This window comes from Parus major, chromosome 8 (assembly GCF_001522545.3).
Source record: "Parus major isolate Abel chromosome 8, Parus_major1.1, whole genome shotgun sequence".
NCBI lineage: Eukaryota > Metazoa > Chordata > Aves > Passeriformes > Paridae > Parus > Parus major.
This window is the reverse complement of record NC_031777.1, coordinates 4,269,603-4,281,452: the sequence shown is the minus strand read 5'-3', so window position 1 is coordinate 4,281,452 and position 11,850 is coordinate 4,269,603.

The following is an 11,850-nucleotide window of genomic DNA, read 5'->3' as shown; positions in this document are numbered from 1 at the left end:
GGATCCCCACAGGCTGTGAGGGGATCTCTGCATCCCTGTGGATCCCCACAGGCTGTGAGGGGATCTCTGCATCCCTGTGGATCCCCACAGGCTGCAAGGGCACAGCTGCTTCACCATGGTCTCACCACAGTCTGCAGAGGAATCTCAGCTCTGTCACCTGGAGCACCTCCTCCCTCTCCTTCTCCACTGACCTTGGTGTCTCCATGTTGTTTCCCTCACACATTCTTACCTCCTCCTCTTCTCTAGCTGGAAAATTACAACTGTCCCCACCTTTGTTTTGATTTTCTTCTCAGATCTGTTATCACAGAGGCGTTACCACCCTTTCTAATGGCCCAGCCTTGGCCAGCAGCATGTCCATCTTCAGAGCCATCAGGGACTGGCTCTATCAGCCTCCTTGCTTGCTTGTACATTACCCCTGTGCTTGCCTTGGAGATTTTACCACTTACATGTGTCTTTTACACACTTCATTTGACTGACTCTGATATTAAACTCTGCCCCTTAGACATTGTATGTTCTTTCCATGTTTATCTGTGTCATAAAATTATTATATAGGAATCTAATCTGCCAGTTACAACGTGACAAAATATATACTGTCGCTATTTGTGCTATTTTTGTGTGCTCATATCTGTTTTCAAGGCAAGGAAATATGAGATGAGCTTTCAAGTCCTTTCCAAAGCAAGCAATTTTATGATTCTAGGATTTTATGATTTGATGTTTCAGAGTACTGAAAATATGAGGTATTTGCAAAATGGATTGGCACCGTGCAATAAATATAAGAAGTTTTCTTGCAAGAAAACACTGTCTGTGGATCAGAAATTTGTGTTTCATTACTAATTTGCAGTGTTCAACAAAGGAATGTCTACTCTTCCTACCTGAAGTCGTTTATTTTAGCAATATTCATATTGGTGACAAATTAAATCATGTCTTGTAATAAAGAGGAGAAAATGATCTTTGAGAGTGGACGAAGGACAAAAAAAATTCTACATGTCCTCTCTACTTACTTTTCTGGCTGATATCTGGGGCATTCCCTGCTGACTGACTTCTTCCCAGACATGTATTTTTAATTATCCAACAGCTCCTGAGCTAGCACAGCCATGCTGCTGATTAACGTGACTATAGACAGGGCAAGGGGACCTCACTTGAATAATTATCAGCTTTCCATGTAGCCTAAAGAGGTTTGTAATCCTTGAATTAACTTTTAGGAAAATTCAATGTCCAATGCCAGGAACACATCAGATTGTGTATGACCTTTAGTGCTAATCAGGGAGCTGTATACTAACGAGAGGTGCTTATGTTTGCTTTTTTTCACAGAATCAATAATAGCTTGTTATGTTTAAAGCACTGCTTAATACGAGGCTCTGAACAGTTGAGAAACACTGTGAATCAGATCCTACTCATAAATTTGCCACATATATTACATAATTCTAGAATTCCTTGATAATTGTAGATCTGGGTCCACCAGAGCAGTCATAAACCTTATTGAATTTTGTAATTTTAAGTAAAGGTGAAGCAAACAAAAGCTCCAAATATTAGGAGCACTGCCTATTTTCAGGTTTTCCTTTAATTCATGTGTCAGTGGAAACTATCTTTTCTTCAGATCTTCTAAACTTTAACTTTCTTTCTTTGTTTTACCTTATTTTGAAACACACAGGAACACAGAAAGCTTTTCTGCTATTTTCCTAAAGGCAGTTTGGTGTTTTCACAGGAACAGCCTCAGCTGCCTTTGATTTCTCAAAGGCTGTCACAGCAGAGCCATGGATCTGGAATACCAGGATGGAGTCAAGCAAAGCCTTTAACACCTACTGCTCACTGTCATGACAGTTCTGTCCGACTGATTACTGAGGATCTGGATGACACACAAACAGGGGAGTCTATGCTTAATTTAAATTGACTAAATTGTTATTATTATTGACTAAATTTAAGGACACAGTAGAAATAAACCAATAAAACAACAATACTAAATACTCCACAAAGGCAAATAATAACACAGCACAAACACACCAGACTCACACCTGACTCATCATTATTAAATGCTATTTCCAGCCCACACCAGGGATGGAAACCCTGGAAGACACAGCCCCACTCAGGCAACACCACCTGGACACCTGGAGAGGGACCTGCCTGGCACAAGCCACTGATAAGAAAGGTTGTTCTGTTCAAGTAGGTGCATCACTTGAATTATTCCATGACTTCACTTATTCCTTTCTGTGTGCAGTGAAGACAAGGCTCCAATGGTTTCATGAATCAGGCAGGCCTATGACAGCTCTTTCTGGGAAGTTTTCAGACTGCTTTCCCCAAATTTGTTTTATCATACTACATTTACACTATTAAGTCTCCTGATCTGCCTATTGTGTGGATCGGCCTGAAAAATCCTACTTTTGACTATTTCATTCAACCATTATCTTTTTATAACCATTTTATTTACCATTAGTTGTTTTCTAAAATTATTTTAGGGGCTAGTACATTTCTTTACTTTCATCTGCATCTCACATCACTAATCTCTAAGCAGTGCACTGTATGCATCCTTCCATCTATATTCTTTTATACTTTTTTCTTGTAGCTTGGAGGACTACAGCTGTAAAGATTGCTATGTGCATATTTGTCTCCTGCAAGGTCATAGCATCAAGAGAAGGCCACTGAGACTCATCTACAATTGTTTTAGGACTAATGTCAGAAAGAACAATATTAATTAACTTTCTTTTTTATTTTTCAAATAGCTGAGACAACTCTCCATGTGGTACATTTGTGCAAGTTAGTGTGTTGTATTTGCTCTTATAATTAACAAAAGCAAGGACACAGAAGATGCTGTAGCCTGGAAACAGCAATTTTGCCATCATGTTAATGCATGACTGGAAGGGTGCAGGTAATAAAACCAAAGCAATAAATAGAGTATATTGGTAGTGAAAATAACTCATTCAGTTGCTACTTAAGGCAAATTATATAACAAACCCAGAGCCTGGAGTACTGTGAAGAGTTTAAAACATGCTTTTTACTGGTCACTGCTAATGTTCAAGATAGTTTCCTTTTCTAAATATGTCTGTTACTAATTACACTTCTAGAAATTCATATACAGCAAAAATGAAGCAGCTGCAAGGACAGTCAAAGAGCACAGTTGCTCTAATCCTATCCACATTGATCTGTGTAGCATTTTGGTGTCCAATATAGGCATTTAGGTTCGATTCATTCCACTATTTTTGACTTTCACAATGAAAGTTTGTAGGTCCTCCAGAACATGGGTTGTGGAGGGGGTTTTTCTGTGACAGAAAACCATTCTGTTCCCCTATTAGACAGATGTTTTAAAACCCAAAGGTATCTTTTGCCCACTCAGAGTTTGAGGAAAAGACATTCTGAAGACTTCTATTATGTCCCTGACAAGCAGAATCACAGAATGGTTAAGGCTGGAAATGACCTCTGGAGAGTCTCAAACAGGTTCAGCTGGAGGAGGTCACACAGCACCAGGAGCAGTTGGGTTCTCATCTCCAAGGATGGAGATTCCAGAGCCTTTCTGGCCAAATGGGTCCTCTGCTCCCTCATGGAACAAAAAATACATCTGCTTAATCTCCATTTCGTGGAGATGATTTCAGAAGATGTCAAAACACTTGTTAAGATATATTTTAGATTTCCTTCTTTTATTTCCTGAGTAATTTTTATTGGTTGATGTTACGCTCTTTCCAATTTGTCTATTGCAAAGTGGGAGTTCATAGCAATTTTCATTACTGCTCTGCACACAGAATTGTTAGGAGTGGTACTTGCAAGTAAAATTAGTGCAACTGCTTTTTAAAAAATATTTATTTATTTAATCTCCATACAATGCACTGTGTAGGCTGTTCTAGGTTTTGGTGTAGTATAAGCAATATTTTTAAAAATAGGTTTTATTCCAATCAATGTGAGGAGCAAGCATGTTCCAGACAATGTGAACAGTAAAACCCCATGAACAATTCAAGGACATCACAATAATTTAGAATTTCTGTGTTACAAGTTAATTATTTAGATAGAATGAGAATATGACTGACTAATAGTCTGTGCATCAAGACATGCTTTTGATTGAATGGGCTACTCTTGGCATTCTTCCAGCATAAATTTTCCCCTTTTTATTTCTTTTGCCAAAAGTGTAGAAGCAAAACAAAAACCTGTAAAAGCTCCAAGTCCTTTGGGACACTCTAATTAATTATATGTATTAAAAATAGCTAGTTTTCTGTAAGAAAGATTTAAGATGGGGCATAATAGGTTAAAACATCAAAGGGAAGAAGCTCAAATAACATCTGGAAATGTGATTGGGAAAAGTCAAACTCTGTTAATGAACTTATAACATATAACTTTATGTTTTCCAGGAGGCTTTAACGCTGCCTTGGAAGGAAAAAGACATTAATATCCATTTACCAAGGAGCTGTATTTGTATTAAACTGTGCTGTGAAGATCAATGAAAGTGGTAGTCTTTAGCCCATACTCATATTTAGTTCACATTTACAGTGTAAAAAAACAAATCTGCCAAAACTGAATAAGATTACCTGCTCTGTTTTTTTCAAATGTAACTTTTTCTTTGATGTAGAGGGATAATTGGTGCTTGGTATCAGGTGGACACTTGGCAATAAAGACCTAGACAGCAATTACAAGACCTAAAGCCTACTCAGAAATATTTTTTTCTGTCTTTGCCCAATAGAGCTCTTTTGCATGTATGTTATAGCATCAGACATTCATTCCTAGTGATTTCCAATCACTCCCCCAAACTTCTCTTTTAGTTGGGTTTTGGTTGTTTCTAGATTTTTGGGGGGTTTTAACTTTGTGTTTGTTGAACACATCATATGTACAAGATGTCACTATGCTCCTGTTCCTGTCTCACTGCAGCAAGAAACTGTAATATTAATAATTCCCATTAATAGTTCCCTAAATTAGATTGTTACCTGTAGTAGGGAGATTTCTGGAATCTCTCTCATGCTTTTTTATTACATAAGTTGAATTCATCAAAATAAAGAAACTAAAAATTATTAATATTGTGAGAGACACTGTTTTCAATCATATTTTGTTATTGCCATTGTTCATATTTACTTGTGAGACTGTGACTTCTGATTTATTAGGGGAATTCTGCCTGAATTCCTGAATTATTCACATTTTCCATACTACAGTTGTCAGGGCAATTGGTAGGGAAGAGGGATATTCTGTAGGGAATCCAAGTCTTAATGGACTTCTGTGCTTGTGCAATGAATCTGAGAGCTTAAAACTTCCAGAACAACCCCCAGGAGCCAATGGCCTCATCCTTGATGGCTTCCATTTAATATTCCCTGTGGAACTGGGACATCTGAAGATTTGAAACAAAGTTATTTTACTGTGAAAAGAGAGTAGGTTTACTCCTGATTTGGGGGGAAACAGTAGAAGAACACTGAGAGGAAGCAAAAGCAAAACAGTAAAAAATCTAAGAGTGCAATTTTCCTGTATTTCAGCTTATTCACTTGCAATTACATTGGCCCATGATCTAATCCACAGATGAGAATCTATCACAGAATCTGTTTTAGCTTGTTTTTAAAAAGATACGAGATTTCAAAAATTAAATTTATCATTTAAAAAATCAGGGACATTCTTCCATGGGTTTCTTTGGTAGGTGGGTTGATTTGGTTTTTTTTGCAACATGTGTTCATATCTTGCTTGTTTCATGCCTGTGCCCAAAAGAATACATAATAACCATGGAGTTTCTCCTGTATATGAGAATTTAATCTAATTCTAGGATTAAATTTATAACAAAGCAGGTGAACAGTGGAAGAACCCAATAAACATGTCATGGAAGATAGTGTAACTATGAGGGAAGTTTATGAAACAAATTATAGTACATAATAAAGAAAAATAAGCCTGAATTGATGAAAAGTAGAACATGAGAAAAAAGACTGAATCCATTAAACTGTTCAAGACAATAGAGAAATGTTACCTGGAGCAATGATACTCTGTAGGAAAAACATAAACAATTACTCCAGAAAATTTGAAAATATTATCAGTTTGGGGGCATTTTTGGAGACAAAATAAAAAAGACCTGACAGGAGACTGGTCACATTCTAAATGAGCATACTGAATATGACAAGGGATATAAGCAAAGGAAATAAACATGATTTTCTATGATAACTACAATAAAACATAATGATAAGGGTACTCCTGTTTCTACTATAGTGCACTGTAAAGATATTCTACAGAAAAAAATGTTGAGATCATCATTCAAGGAACTACCAGAAAAATGAAAACACTACTGCTTTAGCAGGTTTTTACAATGTATTACACTTTTTTTCTTAAGAATATCTTCAGACATAAATATTAAAAACTCATCACATTTCAAAATACACCTAACAATAAGGAAATGAAATTTCAGCATTTACAAGAAAAACTTAGTGTTTTGATAGAACAATTGGTGAGTTAATGACTAATGAATAATTAAACATCTCTGACAACATATTAATGGTCCATGACTTTGCCGTAGGCTACACTTCAGTCCTTAGATTGCAAATGATTTAGAGGTGCTGATCCAGTATTATTAATTTCTTCAAACTTCTTAAGGCACAGATGTTCTTTGGAACTCTTGCCATATAAAACATTCCATAGCAAAATTAACAGTTTTCATTCATTGATGAGCTTGACATTCCTGAGTTTTGAGGAATGTCTGACTTAGCAAAGGGTTGAACATAACTTTTCCTGTTTAATATAGTGAAGCCCTGGCACAGAGAAGCTGTGGCTGCCCCTGGATCACTGGAAGTGTCCAAGGTCAGGTTGGATGGGGCTTGGAGCACCCTGGGATGGAGGAAGGTGTCCCTAGCCCAGGCAGGGGGTGGGGCTGGATGGGCTTTAAGGTCCCTTCCAACCCAGACCATTCTAAGCTTCAATGGCTTTAATATTAATTAGATCACAGTCTTTTTGAAACAAGGTCTTTTGTTCAAAATATACACATATTATGTCATTGTTTTACTACTCTGCTGAAATTATGATATAAATTCTAATGTTAGGACTTGTAAAACATCATCTGACAGTGGGCATGTCCACACCAATAAAATCCAATCAAACAAAATCCCAAACCAGTCCCCTAAAATACTAATTTTCTAAATTAATATGTAAAGGTCACTGTCTCCTTAGGACATACTTTACACCTATTAAACCTAAACTAGTTTAAGTTTCTTATGGTTCAGCCCTATGTTTCACCTAAAAGTTCTATTTTTAATTCTCCAGGTCTCTGTAACTGCAGTTTGAGTCTTCCACCATTAAGGATTAATTAAAATGTTGGTTATTAAATAGCTGCTTTATATTCTTATTTTGATCCAAATAATGCATACCAGTTTTCAAGGATGAGCAGGTGAGGGAATAAAGAACATACCTAAGAATGAATTTCCAAAATTATTATTATTTAAGAGTCTGCTAAAATGGTTGCCAAAATATTTGTTTAGGACTGTAGGTTTATATAGAAAAAGAATGTTTGTAATTCTCTATCAAAACTCGTTAGTCAGCCTGATCCTCTAATTGCATAAATAAGAAGAGGAACAAAACAGCAGAGTATTTATATTCCAATGTGTACATATCTTAAATGATTACTTGATTTTCTGTGAGCATCCTGTGAAAATTAAAGCACAGCTGTTGCATGATGAGAATTACAGACAAAAAAATATTTCCTTCACTGGGAGCTGAAATCAGTCATTATTTGACAGAAAGAATTCATTGCCTCACTGATTTGTTCCCCTACACTTAATAGCACCCTTCTAACTTAAATCACTTCCAAGCAATAAATTTACAGATTGAAATCCAGTGAGTGCAAACTGATTTTGTTCTTCTGAATTCAAAGATATTTAAGTTTATGCAAATAGAAAATCAGTTTCTGATTCATCAGTTCAGTTTACATATGCAGGATGTACCTTCTTTCATCCCTAAAAATGATTTCAAGACTTTTACGTAATTTATAAGTTTTCAAAGGTGGCCGATCTTGGAAATAATTTCTAAATCAGCATTCAGGTACAAGGAGGAGAATTGCATGTTCTCCAAATTGTAATTCCCAGGTGCAATGTAGGAAAACTTTAAAGACCACAAAATCAGACAAGGTTTCATTAACATATCCTGCCTGTTGTACCTCTTAGTACTAGTTACAAATATCCATATAGTCAGTGCACACAGCTGAATAACAGATAAATGGTACAGTTTGCCCTGGGGTGGGAAATAGAATATAAAAAAGAGAGTAACCTGTAATTTCGGTATCATTGCTTCTACAGTCAAGCAGCCCTGCCTCACACTTCACTCAATGGGAAAAACAGGCCAGCTGAAGAAAGAATAATCAGGCAGAAAATGCTAGATGGAGGAAAAATCCAATTCAAGCTTCTGTTGGCTCAAGTCTTTAAGAAGAAATTGCACAACTCATAAAGTTTTGCAGGGAATCAATTAACAAATCAAGAAACAAAGAAAATAAAATCCCATTGAAAGAAATGAAAAAAAGGATCTTCTTGGCTTTTATTTCTTTTCAGGCTTTGTGTTATTCTTTAATAAGGACCTGAGATTCAGAATTTTTTAGGGTTTCTGGGAGAGAACAAATCTTGAGCCTTGGGAACAAATCACTAAAGTTGTACAACTGTGATAATTTATAATTTCCTGCTGCTCTCAGCAATCTCTGGGGAAAATCGTAGGACAGACAAAATAACCATCTCTCTTACTTCTATCCTTAGTTTCATCGCTTTTTGGTCTTGTTTTCCACCAATTCCCTTTTAATGAGCTCTACCTTTTCACTAAGCTTTTATTGGAATGCAGTTTTGATATTATTGTAGACTTAATCAAATATTTTTTTTTAATTATGATTTGCATGGTGAACCCACCATTTGTTCAAAAGCCTGTTGAAACCAGATGTTTTTCTTGCCTCTTATTGTTAATAACTTCAGTAGGTTTTGATTAAGGATTTTGGGGAATAGGAAGGACAATAAAATCGAGGATTTTGCCTGAGCTACAGTTCTGTGAAATCAGGGTGTCCTCTAAACACTCCAACAAGGAGACAGGATTAGGCTCAGTTTTAGTTGCAGAAGAGCATTGCACTTCATTTTTGGTAAGTTTTGCTCAGGCAAAAAAGAAATTGACTGAATGACTCTAGACAGGAAATAGTTTTGATTTATATGAATAATAATGTCACACCTTAAAAAATGTTAGAATAATTTATGCATGGAATAACTTTAGATCCATGGAAAGCAATATACTGAGTATTTGAAAAATGCAGAGCTTAGTTTCTTCAATTCAACATCCACAGAATGTAATTATTATTTCTCATTCTTAGAATCAGTTTTTTTTCACAAACCAGAGTGTAAATTCACTATGTGTTCCTCCTGCAGCTTAAGTCAATTCTGATAGATTTCTGATGTTTACATTGAAATGGTGGAGATCAAATCCATCCAGAAAACCGTGAACTTGTCTACTACCTCATGCAACACGCAAGTGAAATGTGATCCTTCGTTATGTTCTCTCTCATTTTCTAGCAGTGTGGAACACATCTGAAATTGCAGAAATCCCCAGGACAGAGTAGAAAGGGGATCTTTCTAATCCCCAAAGTCAGATTTTTTCCATTCTGCAGAGAATGCAATGTACTAAATACACAAACCATATAAATACATATCTTCACTAATAAAAAAAATTATAAATTTATTTTATAAATACATAATGAAAAGAAATACCAATATAATTTATTGATAAAATATAAATATACCATGTAAAGAAAATATCGATATGCATACATGTAATATTTTTATACATAAAACATCTAAAGAAAAATTCTAAATATACATAATACTAAAAAAAATCTGAAAATACCAGGAGATATAAGGAACATATTCATGCATGGTGGGCATACTGTGTGAGAAAGACATATGGCAGAGCAATAAAAAAAGAGCTAACAGACTTCTTTACTTGGTAAAATGAAAATTTCTACCTCCTCTCATAGCCAATTCTTGGGATATATTTTTGCAATTATCTTTTTCCTTCTCTTGAAGTCAAGCTTTTTCTATCCTGAAGCTCTAAACCAGCACAGGGAATATAACTTGAAATAATGACAAGGGGTTAAAAATTCAGACTTTAATATAATTTGTCATAATTATAACATTTATTATAATATAATGTAATGTAAAAGAATTATAATTTATGATTTAATAATTTTTGTTTTATTGAAATAATGGATGGAATAATATCCTTCCTAGATATTGCTTTAGTGTGACAATTATATATTCTTTTTAATATGCTGTTCTGTACCTCTAAAATATTAGAAATAATGGAAAAGAGATCACAAAGAAAATTGATCATGTAAATAAGGTAATGACTAGAGTAAGGCAGAAAGAGGGAAGTGTAGACTTTAATTTCCTTTAAGTGCCTATAAACAAGTAAATGATCAGGATGTGAGCGATTACCATGCACAGAGATATATCTGTGTGTTGTTAGCATTCTGTGTAAAGATTTTGGGCTTAGACTGCTGACATCACTTCTCTCTCTGCTCTCTGTTTCAAAGCACAGCTTTGAACTGATGTCAGTGCCTTCTTTTGATTCAGGAGAGCTCCTGTGACTGACATCAGTGGCAGCATCTCACTGATTTGCATCGTGCTGGAGCCCCTCCATCTCGGGATGAGACTTGGCTCCAGTGCTTCCCACTGCTTATTCATTCATTAAAAGGGATGTGTACAACTTCAAGGAAGCTTGCATTAGCAATTAATGGAAAAAATCAATGAGATTTTAGGTAGATTAAAAGTCTTCTAATGACAAGTGTCCATGGAATGATGTGCTTAGATTAATCATTATTAATAAAAGAGCTGCGTTTGTGTTATCAGTTTGTGGTAATGTGATCTTATTATGTAGTTAAAAAAAATGGTAACAATGGGTTCTGTTCCATTGTTAGAGAATAAATGTATGATTTTCAAATGGATACTGGAAGAATATTCAGAAAAAACTAATAAATGGCATAACTATTTAAACAATGCATTTTTCCTTTTAAAAGTGCATATGATGAGATTATAATTTGTCTACTGTTGTATGAATGAATGAAGCTGAAACCTTCTGAACCTTTTTGAAAGCAATTATCTACAGCTGTTGAAATTTTCAGCTTTCGGAAAAGCTACATAAATGGGGATAAGGATTCACCTTCAAAATTCAAATGTCTGCATGATGCAGGAATGGATATTTTGTATGAAAACTGAGTCTCACACTTATCAGAGGCATATTGTCTTACTAAGTAGCTCTATCCTCCTTAATAGACTCATGTTCTGTGCTCAAAGAAGGGTATTCAGCCTTCTTGATAGCCCTGGAATGATCACAATACCTGCAGGAATGAACAAAATTTAAAGCTGATTATTCAGAGCCCTGCCCAAATGTCTCTTAAAAACTGACAGGTTTGGAGTAGCGACATCCTATTTTGGAAGTCTGCTCCAGTGTTTGACCACACCCCTGGTGGTCTTTGTGTAGTCCTTTTCTACTGACACCATCCTGATTCTGTGAGGCAGATGTCCCTGTCCATGGTGGGGAGAGGTGGGGAAGTTGGACTTTGTGGACTTTTTGTTGGATCTTTACAGGTCACTGCCAACTGAAAGCATTCTATCCTGCTTAGGTGTGCCATGGGTGCCTCCAGGAAGGCAGATAGTCAGCCAGGTCTCATGGCTCAACTCGATCTTCTGGGAAATTTTTTCCATGCTACTCTCTTACCAGGTTTATACCCTGGAAATTAGTAGATCCATCTGAAATGTTATGTAAAGGCAGTGTTTCTCACTGTTTTCAGAGAAGGAATAACTCTTTCTTTCTTTCTTTCTTTCTTTCTTTCTTTCTTTCTTTCTTTCTTTCTTTCTTTCTTTCTTTCTTTCTTTCTTTCTTCCTTCCTTCCTTCCT